Genomic DNA, 22813 nt, shown 5'->3' with positions numbered 1-22813 from the left:
CTTGGTGCATTTTGGCAAATAGAAACCCCTTTAATCATACCAAGCTGCTATGCATTTTGCAACAAAGAAGAGAAGCCTTCAGCACAAATTAAGAACAAATATGGAGAGAGTGGATCACCCTGCTTAAGCCCTCGTTGTGGAATGATTGTTTCTGAAAAAATCCATTGACTTTTATCATGTATGAGATTGACCGAACACAATTCATCAAAAGATTAACCTAATCCTCATTCAACCCCAATTTTGCAAGCATGGCTTCTAAAAAATTCCACTCCACATGATCATAGGCTTTACTCATATCAAGTTTCAGCGCCGCATATCCATCCTTGTCAGATCTCTTGTTCTGCATGAAATGTGACATCTCAGAGGCCAAAAGAATATTATATGTGATTAATCGACCATGACAAAAGCGCTTTGGTTTGGAGTGATCACATCATCAAGAAAATTTTGAGGTGATTAGCTAATATTTTGGGCATAATTTTATATAGTACATTGCACAATTTAATAGCTCGCAAATCATTAATTCTTTCTGGATTTTTCACTTTAGGAATCAGCACAACATTTGTAGCATTTCACCCTTCAGGAAAAGTACCTCCATTGAGCACTGCTAGAACTTCCTGTTGGACCCTATCCCCAATTATCTCCCGAAATCTCTTATAAAAAATGGCGGGCATTCCATCCTGTCCGGGGAGTTGTAAATTGACTTAACCAAAGCCATACCTGATTGCCTACGAAGGTCTTAAGTCTCCGCATGCCTAACACCTACCCCTACCTATATCCTAACCACATGGATAAGCTCACATTAACCCGTCAATTTTGGATCCAATTCGGGATTTTTCTTGGGAAGTTTCGGGAAGAAATTAGAATAATATCGATTCATACAGAGGAAAAAGTTCTGTATTGAGAAATTCTCTTCTCTGTCTTGATGTGACTAAGCATGCATATGAGACAACCGTGATCTCAATTGGTACTCAAATCAAAATACTTCAATTGGTACGCGCAAGAAATAGGCCAATTCGGCAATGCAAAGCTTCCTTCACCTCGTCAACTGTGAATTTTGGAAGAACATGATCAAGTGCTAGCATATTACCAACCGTACTGCTGCTGGTGAAAAGTGATCGGTAGTAGGCAGTGACATAGGACAGCAACTGAGAATCCTTATCAACTATAGAACCATCTTATTTTTGCAGCTTTTTAATTTTGTTAACCTGTTTTCTTTCGTATGCACAAGCCTGAAAATAATATGTATTTTATCTCCTTTTTTTCAGCCAATCCATACACTACTAGAACTCAATGGTTTCCTTACCATTTTTTATTTGTCCCTAGGAAATTTTTACCTGTAGTAGGGAAAGAAATGTTCCCTAGAACGTGAATCTAAAACCGTAGGGAAACAGGAATATTCCCTATGAATTAGTTTTGTTCCTAGGAAAGATCGGAGGAGCACGCCACAGTGCCGCCAACATGGCATGTTATCCCTAGGTATATTAGGTTTCGTATGAAAATAAGCCCAAATTTTTTTTCGCACTGCTAGAATCCTGAAATTGCATAGCCACCGCCCGTCACCGCCAGAACACCGATATTTTCCATGTCTTTGCTCATCTCCGTGCCACTGCCACCAAAATTGTGCGCCAATGTAGAAATCGCGTGCCACCGCTAAATCGGTCTCCACTCCCCTCCACTGCTTTCATCCAGGCACCACCACCAAATCCACTCCCCTCCACTGCTCTCATCCAGGCAGCTCCACAAAAATCCCACTAATCCAAGCGCCACCGTGCACATCACCCCTACACCACCGTCCCTTCGGTCTCCCATCCACCGCACGCCAACTATTACCTTCCACTACAATAAATCTACTAATCTATAACAAAAACTATATGGCAATACTGTAAACTGTCATTGATTTATGATTTTTTTTTTCTAGAAAGTGTCATAAGAATTAATTTGGAGCTGTAACTCTGCATTTTAGTGGCCAATAATGGTACAACCGTCACTAAGGACAAACAAAAAGTGTCACAGAATGTTGTTATGAAACAATTTTGTCATAAGAGTTCGGTTAGCACCTGTGATAAAGTTTTATTGTCATAAAATTCTTGCGTGGATAAAGCAAGCATGGCCCACCAGTCAGCTAGGGTCTCACATATAAGTATGAGGTGAAAAGTAGGGAGGCATAATAGAAAGAAAACAACCCACCTCAAGGTTTGAACTTGAGACCAATCAGATGAGGAGGGTTAGCACTACCACTAAGCTATGGAGGTAGTTCAAATCCTTGGTATCTAAAATTTTATATATACATAAATCAGTGGCATACCTGTCAGTTGCAGGCCAGTGCAACAAGTCTATTTTGGGACTTGACGAGAAAACAGATCACGCCTCTGCGCTAAGACGGCGGTGCACCCCCTCAAAAAAGAGATAACAGCTACAACGGCACACACCAGTGGCACAAACTAGAGGCAACGGTCCGCACCTCGCAGCATAGATTTGCGGCACCCTGCAGCAACGCATCCCGTGGAGACAGCGACGTACCCCGATGGCACTGCCTTGCGGTGCAAGCTGGCACAGCAGCCACGCCTCCGAGGCAACGCATTAGCCCTGGAAGGGCTTATCTTCCTCAGCAGCAACGTTTGCCCACGCGACCTGCCATCTGGCTGCAGTAATTGGTCCACAATTTTCGTTTAGAAATAGAAGCTTTTTTCGTGCTTGCTTGCGAGCAATTGAATGGTGAGTCTTCCAACGAAGGTACAGATTCCCTCTAGTCAGTATTGGTTTCAATAATATCTCTTGCTTCTATATGCCTAGATTTTTCTTGAATAATGGTAATATTGTAGATTTTTACACATGTATATGCCATTTTAGATAGTACATTATTTAATTTGAGTATATTCTAGTAAATAACTAAATTGAGAATGTGTTTGTGGATTTTATGATTTCTTCTGTCATGGAACCATTTTTTTGTTGATTTATGTTGCACGGTACAAAGATTTATAAAACATGCACAATAATGTTTATTTATTTTGGGCACTATAATGAGCTGTTAATTTTTCCTTATTTGAATGCTTGATAGATGCACAGAAGTTGGATAAATGGTAGACAATTTAGAAAGGTACATATTTATGGGGTCAGCGATTTCATGAAGTTTGTTAGGGAAAGATTTGGTGAGAATGAAGAAATACTTTGCCCATATCGTAAATGTCTGAATCGGATTCATCGACATGTGGAGGATCACTTATATATTTATGGGATGGCAAGCACATACAATAGGTTGATCCATCATGGAGAACCATTTGATGCTGGAGTTCATGAAAATGCACACCATCAGGATGAACATATTAGTGGTCAAGTGGATGTTGGTTTAAATGAGGATGAAGACACCGATGATAGAATTCCTGATATGATAGAGGAGATGTACACAACTGAAGGTGATGGTGGTGGGTGAACAATATTTGCAAGTGTAATAGAAGAGTTAAAGCATGAACTTTACCCTGGATGTGCTGGTTTTACTAGATTTTCATTTGTTGTGAAGTTACTTCATATCAAGTCATTCTATCGGATCAACAATGTTGCATTTACTGCACCATTGAAGTTGTTATCCTTAGCATTTCCTGCTTGCTCTCTTCCAGCATCTTACAATGAAGCAAGGAACTTTCTTCATTCCGTTGGACTTGGATATGATTCAATCCATATGTGCTAGAATAATTGTGTCTTGTTTCGAAAGGAGTATGCAAAAAATGATGAGTGCCTGGTATGTAGTGCATCAAGATGGAAAGAAGCAGATGGAAGCAAGCACATTCCTAAGAAGGTATTGAGACATTTTCCATTGATTCCAAGGTTGAAGAGGATGTTTGCTTATAAGAAAACAACAGAGGAGGCATAATGGCACAAGTTGAAGCGACAACCGGTGGAGAATGAACTTAGCCATCCCGGTGATGGTGAGGCATGGAAAGACTTCAATAAAAAATTTGGGTGGTTTACAGAAGATGCTAGGAACTTGAGACTTGGCCTTGCAACTGATGGTTTCAATCCATTTGGCAACATGACCTCTTGATACAACATGTGGCTAGTATGTTTTGTGCCTTACAATCTACCACCATGGGAATATATGGAACAATCCAACTTAATGATGGCCTTACTCATCCCTAGTCCGAGTTCTCCAGGAAAGGATTTTGATGTGTTCTTGGAGATTCTCACGGAAGAGTTGCTTGAGCTTTGGAAGGTTGTCCATACTTATGATGCATTTAGTGGTAGAATGTTTTATCTACATGTGCTGCAATTATATGGTGCATTCATGATTATCCAGCATTGTGCACATTGTCGGGGCGAGTCACAAAATGTTATTATGCTTGTGTTCATTGTGACAAAGTTCCTTGCTCAAAGAAAATAAGGCACAAGATATGTTATATTGGGCACCATCATTTCCTTCCATGGGAACATCCATGGGGAAGAAGGAAAGTTTTTAATGGTCCGATTGAAACATGTGAGAAGCTAGGGGAATTTAGTACAGAGGAGCTGCTGGAGGAACTGGAGAAGGTCAAAGACGTTAGACCAGGAAAGCATCCTGGAGGGAAGAAAAGGAAGCGGGGAGTCGGTTACCAATGTTGGAACCAAAAAGTTTGTTTCTTTGACTTGCCGTATTCGACAAGTTTGAAGTTATGGCATAATCTTGATGTCATGCACATTGAAAAAATATATGTGAAAAACTTCTTGGAACATTTCTCAACATTGTTGGGAAGACAAAGGACACGCTTAATGCTAGGCTTGATTTGGAAGAAATGAGCATAAGACCAAAGTAACGTTTGAAGTCTGATGGAGATAGTGTGCCAAAAGTTTGGTATACAATAAGTAAAAACCAACATTAGGTATTTTGTGTATTTATAAGAGAGGTCAAATTTCCAGATGGATATGCTTCTAACTTATTTTTTCAGAGTGCTTTGTGCAAAAGAGGTTGATGCCCAGATGCTTCAGTTGGAAGCAAATATACCTATTATACTTTGCAAATTGGAGAAAATCTTCCCACTGTGTTTCTTCAATTCAATGGAGCATCTATGGTACACCCCCCATATCAAGTGAGGGTAGGAGACCCTTCAAAGTACACTTGAATGTATGGAGTTGAGAGGTATACATTTTAAATTGCTTGCATTTTTCTTTATTACCTATCATAGGCAATGACCTAATAACTCAATTCTTGTAGGTTATTAAAAAAACTTAAGCAAAAAGTTCATACCAAGGCTTGTGTTGAAGCCTTAATAGTAGAAGGATGCCTTGTTGAGGAGATAACACATTCAACATCGTTGTACTTGCCAGATCAAATATCTAGCTCCAGCAATCACTCACATCGTTATGCTCAATATGGCCCCTCATCTGAATCTACCCTAAGCTTGTTTCAAGTGTAGGGATGGAAGACTGGTAGAGGTACCTAGGACTCTAACAGTTAAAGAGTACAAGACAACAATCATCTATATCTTCACAAACTTGAGCGAAGTGGATGAATATGTGGAGTAAGTACACTACATTATTTAAATCAGTACACTAATATTTAACATGACTGTAATCAATAATCTTGTATTGAAATTTGTAGAAAATTTGAACGAGAGCAATGGAGGTGTCCAAGATCACCAAATCAAAAACAGCTAGACAACTTAATAATAAATGGAGCTGGCAACGACAAACTAGACTTGTTGGATTGGTTTAAAGACTTGGTACCATTTCCTTGGCTAATTTCTGTTTCTACACTTTCAAAACTTCTTCCCAATTATAAAATAGGCTTTAATTGTAGTTTGCAACACTTTAGTGTGACAAAGGATGCAAGCGTAAACAATGAACCGTGTCACTTATCACATGGAAGTGGCCTCAAGGTCAAGTCATATGATATTTATGAAGTTAATGGATACAAATTTCGATCTGAAAAGTACAAAAAATCTAGAGGAAACTTAACTACCATCAATACAAGGGTGCTCGTTGTTGGTGTTGATGTTGGCACCAACAAGGCACTTGAGTATTACGGTATTATCAAAGACTTAATTGAGTTGAGGTTTGATGGGGATAAGGAATTTACCCTTGTTTTGTTTGAGTGTCATTGGTTCCACCCGACTAATGGGGTGAGACACTTGGAAAGGTTTGGATTAGTAGAAGTTCTCATGCATCATGTAATCCAGCAAACGAGCCTTTTGTGCTTGCAAGCCAAGTGACGCATGTGTATTATCTTCCATACGCATGTATGTCCAAGTCAAGCCTTAATGTGTGGTGGGTTGCATAGAAGGTCAGCCCCCTTGGAAGCTTATCCATTCCTTCGATGGATGACTACAACAATGAAGACCCACCATGTACAAAAACCTTCCAAGAAGATGGTATAGCTAAAGAATTCTTGGTAGGCATTAGACTTGGTTTAGATGTTATCACAAGTAATGGCTTAGGTGAGGTTGTCGATCCACATGAAATATCTGAGCTGATCAAACAACGAAATAATGTGAGTGGAGAGAATGAATTACAAGTTGAAGAAGAAGAAGAAAGAGGATCTGATATAGAACCATGCCATAAATGTACTGAAGAACAATACTAAGAAGACCCTGATGATTTTTTAGTGTAAAGTTTATTGACAAAGTAATAACTTTTACAACTACTATGTGTTCATGTTTTTATTTCAGTGTTTTCAGCACTGCTGTTCTTTGATTTCAGTTCTGTTTTATTAGCAGTTCTATTTTTCAGTTCATCAATACTGTTTTTCAGCATTGCTATTTTTTAGTTCAGCACTACTGCTTATAGAAATTACGTTTTATTTCATGATACAATTACTATTTTGTTTATAGCAGTTCTTTTTTTGGTTTGCACTTAAGTTTTAGAAGCCTTTCCAATACAATTACTTATGCACAACAATCTCATTTTTGAAGGGATGACACTTTCACACCGAGGGACAATTTGTCAGACTAGCAGTGGTTCTAGTGCTAGGCAATGCTCAACTTCAAGTTCGAGTGGACATGCTAATTCACTTGGAGTGGATGAGGAAACCGTAGATTCCTACTTGCGTGGTAGTTCATAACTCTCCCCCATAATCCCCAATGAGAGAGATCGCCCATTGTTTATGCTGGAAGGGAAAACGTGAGTTTGAAAAATTCATGTTGTGATTTTCATGTGAATATTCAGTCATATGATGTGTGTTAACAATTAATTGCAATTTTCTTTTGAATTTCAAGGCAATGGCTTGAAGTACCTACTCTGGGAAAGGGAAGGACTCCTGCAAGTGTGTTAACATGTTTACTGAAAATCAATTATCCTGGGTTGGTTAAATATAGAGGCAATGTGTGCCGACATCAACATGGAAACATTTCCAAGCATCAAAGGATACAGCTAAGAAATCCAAAGCTAATATTGTTGAGGAAGAATTTAGCGTAATTCCTGCATACAGTTTCAAGGATGTGCTCTCTTCTTCCAGTTCTATCCTTTTCAATTTACTTAGGCAAATTAATACTTTTGCAGCTTAGGTATAGATATGATCCTGACAAAGAAGATGATCCGAGACAACATGTTGCTGAGTGCTGCAAACAGCTCATTGGAAGCATAATGTACTATGCAAGAATCTATGCTACAATGGATCATTATCGCATAGTAGAAAAAAGAAAGATTTGTGACAAGATTGCTAGGAAGTTTTATTTGTCACAAGAGGAGTATATTGCCCAACATCCTATCGGGTGCAAAGAAGACTATTGGTGTGCTTTGGCTGAAGAATGAAGCCATCCCAATTTTAAGACAAAATCTGAGATAAATCACGCCAACCACTACAGTAGTAAATTTAAACCTCACAAAGGAGGGTCGAACTCTATAGCAACAATACGCCAAAAGTTGGTGAGTGTGGACTTACTAAATTCATGTTGCATAGTTCGCATTGGGCATGCTTTTCATTTTACTGTCTTTTGAATGTAGTCTAAGAAAGAAGGAAGAGAAGTATCACATGTTGTGGCATGGGTTTATACACATAGAGGGGCAAATCCTCAAGATCCTACTTCACTAAACATAGATGAAGCCATTGCATGCCTGACAAGTTTCTTTGTTCCCCCAAAAGGGTGTAGATCCTTTCTTTTTGTGACTACTACCATTTTTACCACTAAAATCATGATCATTGCTCTAAAAGACAGGCTTGTTTTCTCCTATATGCATGGAGCACATTTTTCTTCATTTTCTACTTCCCTCCTATTGTCGCATTTTTTCAACTCTTCACACATTTATTTCTTTGTGCGATAAGAGAGATATGTAACTAAGGCACATGAGTTAAATGGAGCTAATTTTGAATTGCTGCACTCACCAGTGGATATGAAAGCTCTTGACGAATGCTCTTGTGGGTGACCACATGGCAAATGGGCTACGTTTAATGGCATAGTTGATGATGGAGAGGCCTTTGCTGAGTTGAAGAGTATCCGTGCCTCTTTAGTGGTTGCCAAGCGTAAATGTCAAGATAAGGTACGTGCAAGAGAAAATGAAGCTCATGATAGTCGGTTGGTGAAGGAATATGCCAATAGCATATTCCAGTGGGGTCAATTGGTATAGAGCTATAGTGATAATGTACAAAGGTTCATGGAGGTCAGATCTAACATACTGCTCTCATTTTGTATTTTTCTTAGAATCAATTAAACTGTCTACTTATTTTGCATCATACTCTTCCATTTGTAGAATGTGGCTGCACATACTGGAATGCCTTCAAATTTAGTTCCACCTTCCATGCCTCCCCCAGCTCCGCCTCCGGCACATGATGTTTTAGTGCTTCCAAATCCCTCTCTATCCCTCTCTAGAAAATGTATGTATACTGCTTCATCTATTGCTGCCTACTGGGACTATTTTTATGCAAGTCATGTTGGCTGCTGGCCAAAGTTGAGGTGCTCTTTTCTCTATTTTGCAGCATCAATTTGCTATTCTCCCAACTAAAGGAGCCAAAATGACATGATTGGTTGGCTCAAATGACCATAACATATACTTTAGCTATAGATATATCAATTTTGGCCAAAGTTAACCATAGAAAGTTTCAGCCTGTTTGCTAGAAGTGTTTTTTTTTAGGCTTAAATTTGCTTTGTTTGATCAACTCGATTGCATGGATGGAGGTGGCTTTCTGTGTATATGTTGCCGTGTATGGTTTCCTATTGCACAACCTTCTATATTGTGCTAAAATGGGTGGTTACAGCTAGAATTTATTAGCAGACCTTTGATCAATTGAGCGTAGTGATATCAGTGCTTCTCTCAAATTAGAACAAGGAATTCATTTCTAATTATATGTGTTGGTGATATGCCCTAGAGGTGATCGTGTATGCAGATTGAATCTGTGAATAGGATTTAATATGTTGAAAGCTCATTAGGGTTTAGAGTCATGATAGACTTTAATATGATTAAAGACCCATTAGTGTACTCTATATAAGAGGAGACGGGATTCATGGGCGCACAAGTTTTCACCTCCAAAAATCCTGGCCGCCACCTCTTCCTGAACTCCCTGTCAAACCCTAGTCGGTGTGCGGTGCTAGCATATCGGTGCACAGTGTTCCATCCCTGTACATGTGGATACCGTAGAGGTGCTGCTGCTATTGAGGTGCTGATCTCCTTAGCGTGGAGATTGCGGTGTTGGTCATGCTCTGTGGTCAAGGAGCATGATGCACCTGCTTGGGGGTGGTTGAGGAGTGCGAGTACCTAGTCGACGAGATGGTCGATGAGATAGACTACTTCCTCTTCCTAATCGAGGACGTGGTTGAGGCTTCCTCTTCATGGTCACAGATCATGACAACGCTGCTCAGAGCTAGTTGAGGATGTGATGTACCTGCTTAGAGCTGATCAAGGATATGGTGCACATGGTTGGAGCTGGTTAAGGACATGACATACCTGCTTGAAGCTGGTCGAGGATGCAGCGCATGTGGTCAAAGCTGGTCGAGGACGCAAACGATGTTGGATCAGACTACTCCAAATCTTCTTTTGTTACACTGCGCGTCTAGTAGTAACGATCTATGAACCCCTACTCGCATGGTTCCTTGGTTGAACACGGTAGAGAAAAATTGTTTTATGCTAGCATGGCCTAACCGTTACCCAATAGTGTTATCAGAGGCTACATGCATAGTTTTTGATCTAGATTAGTCACATATAGATGATATGTTGTAGTAATAGATAGGATCTATTTTTGTTCTTATGATTGGTTCATGTGATGGATTGGTCGATGCACAGTTTGGTGTAATTGGGATTGGATGAGGTGCAAGTCAATGGAACCACATGACCAAAAAGATTAACTTGATCTTCCACTGGCCGCGTGTGCGATTTGCCCCTACCGGTTAGAATCACCATCGGGGCTAACAGGCACGCTACTGCATGGTTGGTAGAATAGCAGATCGAGGTTCTGTGTATTGTCGTTGTTTCTAGAAAACCTCATGTGATGATCAATGTGATTGATCCAATGGGAATTGAGACATTGAGAATGACTCAAAATCGGCTTGATATGATCAATTCGATGAGATTTCCATATTGATTTCATAGATACGATCTATGTATTTCCGAGAGGTTTTCAGGGCACTGCCCTGAAACCCACGGGGGGACCACCGTTGCGTAGAGTACACACATAGATTGTTATAATAACATGTTCACATCGCAACATTAGAATTTAATTCTATGCTTAACTCATTTTTGCAGAGAATGTTGTGACTGTTATCGTGATTTTTGTGGCCTATGTGTCATGATTAATTGTAGCCAAAGGTTGTCATGTTATTATATAACGGCCTATGTGCCGACTTGTGATGCTTCATATTCTCAAGTGATTTGTTGCTAGCTATTAAGTGTAGTAGTCTAGTACATGATCATAGAGACTTGAAGTATGATGACCTAGAGGACATGGATCGTGGCAATGGAGATCACCATGTGAAGGGCTCATACTATGTCACAGTTAATATGATCGCCTGTGATGTTTATCTATGTTCCTGCCATACTATTCCTTCATGTTTTATATGCGATTGATATGATTACCACGGTACAATAGCTTCCCTTAGAAAAATTAAGAGTAATTGATGCCCTTCCAATAGCTGCACCTATATAGGTTTTGATCATTGTTTGGTAGGTCTGCCAAAGCAGGATGCTATTATTTATCTTACCAGTTAGGTGGATGTTGGACATCTACACGCATAGTGTTAGTTTACTTAACAAGCTATCAAAACAGTTTTTGGCTTGGGGTGTGGTGTTGGGTGCCGTGGCATTGGATGCCACCCAACAAATATGAGTCACATAGAGATGTGATTAGCAATGTGTTGCTTACCTATATCACCTAGGTTTCTAGCAGTGATGCCAAAGCTCATTAGAACCCAGTTGAATATGGATCTTGTCCCATTGTATGGCGTTAGAGGGAAACAATTTCAAAACATATAGTGGAAGTATCTTCTAATAAATTCTTTATTCGAAGATACACACAAACATGGTGTTGAAGCGTTGCATATATTTTTGTTGTAGATTTTGGAAGTAGTCCCCCTTACAATTCTGGATTAAATTGTAACAATTGACATGAAATTGAATTGGAAATTGTTCTCATTCAATGATGCAAAGGATGTGTTCTAGAGGTTCTTGTCCTGATGAACTAGCTCAAAGATGCTATCTTGTAACTCATGAAGTTTACGAAAAACGCCATGATTACTTACTTTATGTCCATTGCCTCACATTTAATATGACTTCAATATGATTGAAGGGTATATTTGCTTCGTGGATAACCAAGCTTGGTTAAACGATACTTGATCATGAAAGCCTCGCTTGTGTACATGTTTAGAAAGTGGGGCATAACACTTAAAGAGTTGTAGTCATACGATGATAGTTCAATGGGAAACCGGGAATACTTGGAAGTTCTTGAGAAAAGAAAAGGAAGTATGACTTCTAGACCAAGATACCAATGATATAGACTTGGATCTTGCCATTTTCTCTTGTAACTCTTGGGTAGTTGATACTAGAATCAAACTAGAGTTTTTGGCAAAATGTGAAGTTGATATATGCATCAGCAATATAGAAAATGATTGTTGTGTTGGCCGATTGGCACTATAGCTTCATTATTACCCTTAGAGTTTTGAATGGAATAATTTTAATTCTGATCTTAACTTGACTATGACCATAAAATCTGCTTTAGAAGTCGAGGATTGTGGAAAATGTTGTTTAGCTTTCTAGCAACTTGGTCCAGTCATGATCCATTGATGAATAGATTTTAAGGATATGTGAGTCTATAACATTATTTGGCCCCACTTGTATTTGGCATTGTTACTTATGTCTTCTGAATAAGAGACGTATGGAGAAGCTCCATAGAGATGTTCTTCAAGATTCATTTGATTTTGAATCATTTGATATGTGTGAATCTTGTTTACTTGGCAAGATGACTAAGTTGTTTTTAACTGATCTAGGAGGAAGGGCGAGTGAGTTATTAGCTCTTACACATATAGATGTATGCAGGTTGAGGAGCTTTATAGCTAAAAGTGGTTCTCAGTACAAATCTGAATCTTTCGAAAAGTTCAAGGAGTTTTAGAATGTACAAAATATACAGGCAAGATAATTACATTCCAGCAATTGGATCATGGAGATGAATATTTGAGCCATGATTTGATGGTCATCTAAAGCAATGTGGAATTGTTTCATAGTTGACTCCGCACGATATGCCTCCACGAATTGGATGTCTATACGGAGGAGACACCATATGAGATATAGGCCAGAAGTGTCCCGTGTTATCTTTCGTTAATATCTGGAGTTGTGAAGCCTATGTAAAATATTTGACGTATGATAAACTCACTCCCAAATCAGATAAGTGCTTCTTTGTGGAGTATCCTAGGGAAACAAAAGGATACTATTTCTATAAATGGGAAGAAGGCAAAGTGTTTATCGCCTGGAATGGTGTTTTTCTGGAGAAAGAGTTTCTCTCAAAGAAAGTTAGTGGGAGCACGGTGCAACTCGAAGAGATTCAGGAATCATCAGAAAATGTTTCAGCTCCTACTGAATCACAACTAGATGTTGCAGAATATGTTGTGGAGACACTAGCCCCACGTCGGTCAGAAAGGGTCAGTCGTGTATCTAAGAGGTTTATGTTCGTAACCACGGAGCAACGCGATATATTATTGTTGGATAATAATGAGCCCAAGTACTATATAGAAGCAATGATGGGACTAGACTATGAGGGATGGCTTGAAATCCGAATTACAATCCATGCGAGAAAATCAAGTTTGGAATTTGATCAATCCACCCAATGGTGTAAAAAATATTAAGTGTAAATGGGTTTGAAGGAAAAGGGGTAGACAATGATGAAAATGTTCGCGTATGTATAGCATGATTGGTGGTGACAAGTTTCATGGTAATTCAAAGTGTTGATCATGATGAAACATATTGTCCATCGCTATGCTAAAAGTCTAGTGGGATTATCCTAGTGATTGTTGCATATTGTGATATGGAAAATGGATGTCAAAACAACTTTTCTTTATGGAAACCTAAGTTAAGGCATGTATGTGATAGAGCCTAATAGTTTTGATGATCCTAAAATATTCTAGGAAGCTATGCAAGCTTTGATAGTCCATCTATGGATTGAGTCAAGTATATCAGAATTATAATTTTCACTTTGATGAGGTGGTCAAAGGAGTTTGACTCCATCAAGAGTGAGTAAGAACCTTGTGTTTAAAACAAGGCAGGTGGGAGCACATCTGTGTTTATGATCTCATAAATATGTATGACATATTATTGATTGGGGTGACAATCCAATGCATTAAGTTTATCAAATCTACATTGAGAAATGGTTGCAAGATGAAGTTGTGGGAAAGAAAATATAGGGCATAAAGACCTATAGAGATAGATAAAAGGAGGCCAAAGTGTTGGAACTTGTGAGAATCAGTGTGTGATGACACATGATGAGCATGATATCCTGAATAAAATACCTAGAAAAAAGCCAATGATATTAAGCCGAAGAACGCACATTGACAAGGTATTGAAATAGTTCAATATGCAGGATTCCAAATAAGGTTTCTTGCCAATGCCATGTAGCGTCAATCTTTGCAAGACTCAGCATGTTGTGACACCTGATGAGCAGGGAAATCTTGATATCAATCACAAGTCATCAAGAAAAATCATCATGTTGATAGTCTAGTACTGGATAAGAACGATGATGTGATCATGGTTTTTGGAGGGAAGAAAATGTCATTGGAAATGGTTACATCGATGCTAGATTTCAAACCAACAAAGGAATCATGGTGGAATCTGGTTTTATGTAAATGATGGAACGGTGAGCTAGAAGTACACCACCGCTTTTGAAGTCACATTGGAAATTGCTTGGATCAGAAAATTAGTTTTTGAGTTATGTGTGGTTTGTAATGTGTTCGGTCCAATGAATCTCTATTGTCGATAGTTGACCTATTGCTCGAGCACTGGGTGCATTGATACCACCATAATTTTGAGTATGTACTTTGGCACGAATACATCATTTGAATTAAATGGAGAAGTGATGTAAATATATGCAAATGATATTGGATACCTATCAGACTGAATTCGTTAGCCTGTCTTATCCTACAACCTGAAAGAAGGTGCACTATCGAGCAATAGGTATTGGATACCTATGTGGCTGGCTCAGTGTAAATAGGAAAGTTTTGGTGATATGCCGTAAAGGCAATCATGGAGATGATTGTATCACTTCTATGTTTGTGTTGTCTCGAGTAATTTTATTACTCTGTTCCTTAAATGATCATTATAGACATTGATCAGCAAGTACGTGACTTGCTCATAAGACTCATTGTTTGATGTCATTCTAAAATGGTTCCTGATTTCATATCATCAAGTGGAATAATGATGATTCACAAAGTAGCACATGTATTGATTGATGATCATGTTTCATGGATCATAGATATGGGGATATCAAATCAATAATGTGAGCACATGTTAGTGAATATAGTATTGGACATACCCACCTTAAGACACTACTAGGATAGTTAAGCGGAGTGCCATCAGTTGTAGTCTCGAATGGTGTACCTGCAGAATACTTTGACATGAGATCGTCATTGATTCCCATAATGTGTAGTAACACACTTAAGGGCTTCCAAACACTATTCCGTACCTGGGTAGTTATAAATGTTGCTTTTTTGTATGTTATGAAGCATGTCGTGGGGTGTGAGTGGTCAAGATGGAATTTGCCCATCCTACTAAATGGGAGAGATATCTTTAGGCCTCTCAAAGTAGTTGGATTAAGAAAGTATAGGACCATGCCAATATGATTAAGGAGTTAATCATGATGAATCCACTACTTGATCGAGTGAATGGTTGAGCTATCACAAGGGTGGCACGTATCTCACCTTGAGCTTGACTAGTATTGTGTGGCAATGGGATTGGTGCATGTGTATATCAAGGTTAAACCGATGTGATCTTTATGTGTGCTTGGGATTCAATATGTGCTGCTAGGTACTGCTATTGACTTGCAATATGGAAAGGGTTTCCGGGTCGCGGCCGTTTACACATGAACTTAACGGGTCACACACTTAAAGGGATGGAATTTAAAACTTGCATGAATTGACTCTAGTGCAAGTGGGAAATTGTTGGTGATATGCCCTAGAGGCAATCTCGTAGGTAGATTGGTTGTGCTAATGGGATTTAATATGATTGAATGTTCATTAGGGTTTAGAGTAATGATGGGCTTTAATGTGATTAAAGGCCTATTAGCGTACTCTATATAAGAGGAGGGAAAAGCTGTGGGCGCACAAGTTTTCTCCACCAAAAATCCTGGCTGCCACCTCTTCCTGAACTCCCTATGAAAACCTAGTTGGGCGTGCGGTGCTAACACATTGGTGCACGACATTCCATCTCTGTACGTGTGGATATCGTTGAGGTGTTGCTACTATTGTGGTGTTGATCTCCTTGGCGTGAAGATTGTAGTGGTGGCCATGCTCTGTGGTCAAGGAGCACGATACGCCTGCTTGGAGGTGTTTGAGGAGTGCGAGTACATGGTCGACGAGGTGGTCGACTACTTCCTCTTCCTGATCGAGGACATGGTCGAGGCTTCCTCTTCGTGGTCGCTAGTCCTGACAACGCTGCTCAGAGCTGGTCGAGGACATGACGTACCTGCTCAGAGCTGGTCGAGGATGCGGTCCACATGATCGGAGCTGGTCGAGGACGTGATGTACTCCTTGAAGTTGGTCAAGGATGTGGTGCACATGGTCGGAGCTGGTCGAGGACGTGCACGACGTTGGACCAGACTACTCCAACTCTTGTTCCGTTGCGCTGCACGTCTAGTGGTAATGATCTATGATCCCCTACTCGCATGGTTCCTTGGTTGAACGTGGTAGAGAAAGTTTGTTTTATGCTAGCGTAGCCCACCTGTTACCAACAATGTGCATCAAGTTTCATTTGTTTCTTTGTTGAGCAAGCCTAGCACTTTATAGACTATTCTCATTAAGACTAGTATTTTGTGACTGTGGAGTATGTGCTGTGAGTATAATTGTTGCAAACTTTTGTGCCCATGTTATAGATGATTAGAAGTTGTATGTACACCAATAGTCAATGCTTTGAGTTGCTAGTACCTAATTTGTCCAACTCCCATTTCTTTTCCAAACTAGATGCATCTAGTTTCTGGAAGTATAAAATTACTGGTTATATATGGCGCTTACTAAGGATTAATTTCTTACCGTATGAGTTTGTTTTGCTAAACCCTTACTTTACTTTTTGTATAGGTTAATACATCTAGCTCAGCTGTCGGGGTAGAAACTCCAGAAGACACAATACACATGATTGCTCATGGAGTATTTGGTGGCTCTATGAATACAACTACTAGTGGTGGTGCCAACTAATCCCCTCAAGATGGCGATTTTCCGATGTTGTAAACTCTTGCATGACCATCTTGTCTCTTGGAGCTTTTGGCTGTAACATTGGCATGCATTTAGCCAACCTTTTGGATCTGTTTGTTGGTATGTCCTGGGACCTCATAATATTTGCATGCCCTTAGAGTTGGAGCAGTTGTTGGCTTCTTTTTGGCATATATTTAGCAAAACTTTTGGAGCTATTGTTGATGTCATGGTTTGAGTGCTGGGACATGACAAGATTAGCATGGACTTAGATTTGGAGCTGCATGTTCTTTTGTGACAATGACTACAAATTGTATGAGATATTCTGTAGTCCTTTAATAATGCAATTTGGAATCTAAGTTTGAATATAAATATTTGCAAGTTTATTATTGCTTGTAGTTCTGTTCATGTAGGTCGGTCTAATTCTATCTATAATTATATGCAAAAGAATTAAAATATCCCTAGGAATTCATTTGGATCCGTAGGGAAACTAATTTTCGAGGTGGGATTAAAAATACAATTTAAATATTCCCTACGAAATGAGATGCTAGGGAAGTTGAGTTATGTTCCCTACGGAACATGAACCCAAGGGAAAATGCGTCCACATCAGCTAGCCTCACCATGTCGTAGAGTTCCATACAGCTCTAATTCCTAGGGAAACCAAAGTCTTTCCCTTTGAACCTCCCGCAAAACCGCAGGGCACTGGGACTTTCCCGTCAAAATGTCCCCTAGTGATATTTCCCTAGGAAAATTCGTAGGAGAAGATGGTCCCTAGTGTTTTTCTATCTTTCCCTAGGAATTTACACCATAGGGAAACCATTGTGTTCCAATAGTGATATGTGATAGTTGTCTCCAGTACATATCAAGTTGATCCTCCAATTTTTCTAACTGGTACCTAAGCTCTTATTCATTGTGTATCTACGCATCTGAGATTGGTTGCCTCATACACATATTCAGTTCTTGCTTAACTCTCTTTATTCGTTTCTCAAGATTGCCCAACACATTTCTATTCTAATCAGAAAGAGAAACTGCAACTTCATGTAACCCCACAACAACAAAGGAAGCACCTGAAAGAAAAGCTCGATTCTAGGCCTCTTGCACTAAACCAACACATGCATCCTCCTGTAACCATTTAGCTTCAAACCGAAAAGAATTCCCACCTGAACCTGACTTGTTTATATCCACCGCTTCCTCTCAGCACACAATGATAGGTCAGTGATCAAAGTGGTGTGGATCTCCATGAATAACTCTATAAGCTAGGAACTTCATACACCATTGTAGATTTGCAACCGCTCTATCCAGTCGTTCTCTAATATACCTCTCTCCCCTATGATTGCGGTTTCTCCATGTAAAGATATCCCCTTCATCACCAAGATCACTCAATGCACAGTTCTCCAAAGCCACAAGAAAACGATCCATACATATATGTGGTCTAGGCACTCCCCCCTCTTTTTCATGACTCACTAGGATTTCATTGAAATCCCCAAGGAAAATCCACAGACATTGAACTCATTTATGTAGAGTTTGTAAAGCTTCCCACGTTAACTCTTTATTTCCCTCCAGTGGTTCACCATATATCCCAGTCATCCTCCACAATGCACCTCCACCATCCTTGACCTCCACATCAATATAATTGCAGGGCACACCTAGAAAAGAACACAAGCCCTCCACTATACCCTTCACACTCCTTTACCACCATATTTGTCAGTCCAAGAATCCACCTAAATCTCTCTACCCTTCTCTTATCCATTTTTGTCTCAGACAAGAAAAGGATATCAGGGTCCTCCTTTTGGATATCCAAAAGACCTCGAACTGTCGGCCAATTCCTCAATCCCCAGCAGTCCCAAGCAATAAACTTCATTGGGTCGGTCAAGGCTGTCCCGGCAGCCCCACCATATGTTGGTTGTGTTCATGCGCATCTTCATGTCCACTCCCCTCAGCTCCAAACACACATTGTTTCTTCAAGCACTGATCCTCATCTCCACTGTCTATCTCATCTAATCCTCTCTTCTTTGCACTGAGGCCTGTATGTGAAGCAACAAAACTCACCTCTCTACTACCCCTCTTCTTGTATGTACTAGCTCTCTTCTTGCCTATATCATGCTCTTCTTTCTCTTTGTTCTCAGTTTTCTCGACTTGCATGGCATTAGGATCAAGCTCCTTTTTCATTTAATGGAAGACCATCTCTTGCATCACCATGTTTTCCTATACCCATCGCATCCTGTACTTTCTCCATATTTTGTATATCATTTACAGCAGCAAACTGAGGCTCTGCCACCACACTCGCTATATGAGATTTCTCCTTCTCATGCACATGCTACAGGCTAGTATTCACATCCCCTTCAACTTTCTCTGTCATATTCCCCTGGATCAGCAACGTGTTACTAGTATATTTGTTCCTCCTTCAATCCTTCTCATCACTTCGTCCACTAGAACGGAAGCTTTCAGTCCCCGACCTGTCCCTTGTACATGATTTATTTTCCACCATAGGCTTTTTCTTAGCTAGGACAATAGGAAGATCAGCCCTATACAATCTCTCCACTGTTCTCAGATCAACAACTTTGCAATTTTTATCAATACGCCCAATGATGCCACATATATGACAAAATTCAGGGAGAAATATGTACTCAATTGGGCACCATCGACTTCTCCATCATAACCAATCTCCACCATGACACCTCTGAGAATTAACACATGAATATCTAAGTGAACCTTGATACTGAGATAGCTTCCTACCGCTGATCCGTTTTCATCTACTTCCACATCCAGGAATTTACCAACCTTGTTCCCAATCTCCTCACCCATCTCCCTATCCATGAAGTCCATGGGTAGCGTGGTAACACGAATCCAGATAGGGATGAAGTGAAATTCTATATCCTCAACCACCATACTCCCATCAAACTCTATCAAAACCATTAGATAATGTTTGTGGCCAACTGACCAAGGACCTTCTTCCAGTGCACATTTCTTTCCTTATGGCTTTATGAAATGAAGAAGAAATATGCTGTGACCCATATCATTACAAATCAATCCTTTGTCCGGACACCAGACACGCCCTAAATGCTATGTGATCGCATCAAGGTGGATATGTTTGTCTACTAGCACCTTACCCACAGTGTGCCATACGATTCCATTCGAGTACCCTGTCGTCTTCTCCTTCCTCTTGATGCATGACATCCATGCCTCAGACAATTTCAGGTCCTTGATCAATCCATCCAAGTTGGTCTCATGATCACCCATGGATGAAGTAATCACCGCCACTTGCCTTCAAAGCCACCACCTGTCGCTCCACCGCACCTGGTTGAACTGTGTGACCATCGTGGAAAGAAAGGAGGTGGAATTGATGATGTGCCACTTGTAAGCACTGGTTTCAAAGAAATGCCATTTTGATTTTGGGTTTCGATAAAACATCACCCATAAGGTATGCACTTCAGATTGATTTTTCTACTATGAATAACATGACAGAATATGAAGGATTGTTGCTTGGGTGATATTGGTATGGGTGTCTCGATCTTTCAATGAGAAACACTAGTTAGTTTGGTGGAGACAATTTTGACAATCCGGCTACACTCGTACGATGATAGAGTGCATGGGCAATCGCTAAACCAACTCCTGGAGGTAACTGATCTTGTTAGGAGCACGATCAACCTAAATAGGAAGTTCTTATCCCTGCAAGCAACCAAATAATAAGCAATAATAATTGAATGCAATCTGAAATTGCGAATCTAGATGAAGAATGATGTATTGATATGGTGGAGTTCTACAATGCGGTCAACTAGGTGGTCACAAGGCACAACTTGAGACATTGCTATTTGGTCCTAGGCGAAACTATGCCTCAACAACATTCTAGTATTATAGTTGCACATTGACTCTTTTTAGGGGCATGCTAGCCCCTAAATGCTACAAAACACACTAAGGAAATAAAATCTGACTCTAACTCTATCTATTACAATAAACTTGTTTTGAGGTTTCTGAGTCGCTCACGAGGAATCTATTGATAGGGCGATATAGGTTGGAAAGATCATGACGTAATGTTTCAAAGTTGTGGCTAAACACTTCCATTGGATTTCGTATGTGAGAGATATGATCCTTTTCTTACAGAACTATCTACGGAATATGAATCAAATTTGGAGATCGAGTTGTATCTGAATTGGAGTCCAACTTGTCTTGGATGTGGAAATGTGGCGTCCAGGTGGTGTTGTTGCCTTGGAAAAAGATGATCGTGTCCTTTTGGAATATGCACGAGTTGATGTAGAGGTGGTCGATTGAATTTTGGTATCCATTTGAAATGTGCTAACATGCTAAGATGTCTTCTCTCATATTTCTAAGTAACAAAATATCACAAGATCTATTTAGTAGTACCCCATCCTCGTAACTACGGATACGAATAGAGAGGAATGAGCTCACCTCATGATTTAATCGAAATACACGCCCTCTTATAATGGAACATTGCGTAAGTGTAACAACTAGATGATCACTTGTTGTGGTTGTATCTGAATGAGTGATGAACTTGCCATCCTCCTCTTCTTGAATTGAAGTCATTCTCTAGAGAATGATAGCTCATCTTCAATTATTCTTGTTATGCACAACCTCAAAGCAAGATTTAGGTTATCCAAAAGTTCTTCGTCCTCCAATTGTGCTATTCTTTAGAATCTGAGTATAAGCAAAGTAAAGACATTAGATAATATACTATTCTCATAAAGAATATAATTTAAAAACTTTAGGAACATATTCACCTTATTTTCTTGTTTTCACGCATATGCTCGCATAATTGATTCATTGTACCCCTCACTATGTGTGCCACAATGCTCCATCGCCTCCCTCCTCTCCTCGACTGCCTATAAAAGAAGATCGAGCACCCCTCCTCCTCCACACACTCCACCTCACTGCTCCCTCCTCCTCATACCCCATTGCGCCACCGCACCCAAGTACCACCGCCGTCAAGTCATTGGTGAGATTGGCACCAAAACTTAACCCTAGACCGATTAACCCATGTACCTGAGCCTCACTGTCCCCGAGCTCCTATCTTATCGCCATGTCCCCCCATTACCTCTAGCCGCTGCTGCAGATCCGGACAGCTGCCCCAACTCCAGATCACGTCGCATCCCTCTCCCTTCTCTCTTTCTATATAGAGTCCTCACTTTGAATCAGCTGCCGCCACTGCCTAAGTCACCCCTCTCCCTTATCCCCTAGGTGACATGACACGTGGGCCCATTGAACCGAGTCGAGCTGTAGACCTAGCTAAGCCAAGCCGCTGCCAAAGCTGAGTTGATGTCTTTTGGAGCAAGAGTTCATCTTGCCCCAGCAAGTACGATGAGAGTTTCTTCTAAGGAGGAGACTCAAGCTTGGAGACGAAGTTTAAGAGGAAGGAACACCACGAATGTATTGATGGTAGAAAAAATAGATCGCTCTGGGAGGAGTGCCACAGCGTGACTTGGTGTATTTTCACCTCTGTGTCTTTTTCGCTGTCTTGCCTGTCTTTTTCTGCCCAGATGACCATGGCCCCCTATTTATAGGGCTGTACGTAGCTTAGCGTACAAGTTATCATAATGTACGAATATCTGGGATCTGATCGAATAACTGGGCCTTACCCCGGATAACTACTTTCTACCCTATTGGTGGAGATAAATATCCACCATGGTAACTATCCTGGTGCCTGCCCCCTGGAGTACGGCGATCCAGTAGTCAAATGCAGCCCAACGCCGCATTGTCAGGGGTGTCAGGATAGCCTCCATTACACCAGAGTGTCAGAGAGGCGTCCATCAGCCCAGGCTTTTAATGCCGGTCACTTCCTTGTAGGCAAAGCACGACCGGTGCTCCCCTTCCGAAAGATCTTTCCTAAGGCCTGCTGACTCACCTTGTAGCCTTCTTGAAGGTGGCCCGAGTAGCCCGAGGCGGAGGCCTCGGGAGGCATGGAACTAGGAGGTGAAAGCTTCGGGAAGCAGGACTCTGGAAGGCCAGGGCTTTAGGAGGCCAAAGCTTCGGAGGACCGAGGCTTCGGGAGGTCGGGTTTTCGGGAGGCTAAGCCTTCAGGAGGCCAA

The 22813-nt window shown here is 40.5% G+C and overlaps 1 pseudogene; it reads left to right on the top strand.

Moving 5' to 3' along the window:
* The first annotated feature begins 7575 nt into the window (after positions 1 to 7575).
* On the top strand, positions 7576 to 16088 carry LOC133917808 (uncharacterized; annotated as a pseudogene).
* The last annotated feature ends 6725 nt before the right edge of the window (positions 16089 to 22813 follow it).

The sequence above is a fragment of the Phragmites australis genome, chromosome 5 (genome assembly GCF_958298935.1).
Source record: "Phragmites australis chromosome 5, lpPhrAust1.1, whole genome shotgun sequence".
NCBI classification, from domain to species: Eukaryota; Viridiplantae; Streptophyta; class Magnoliopsida; order Poales; family Poaceae; genus Phragmites; species Phragmites australis.
Note: the sequence above shows the minus strand (reverse complement) of the source record. Positions and strands in the feature narration are given on the sequence as shown.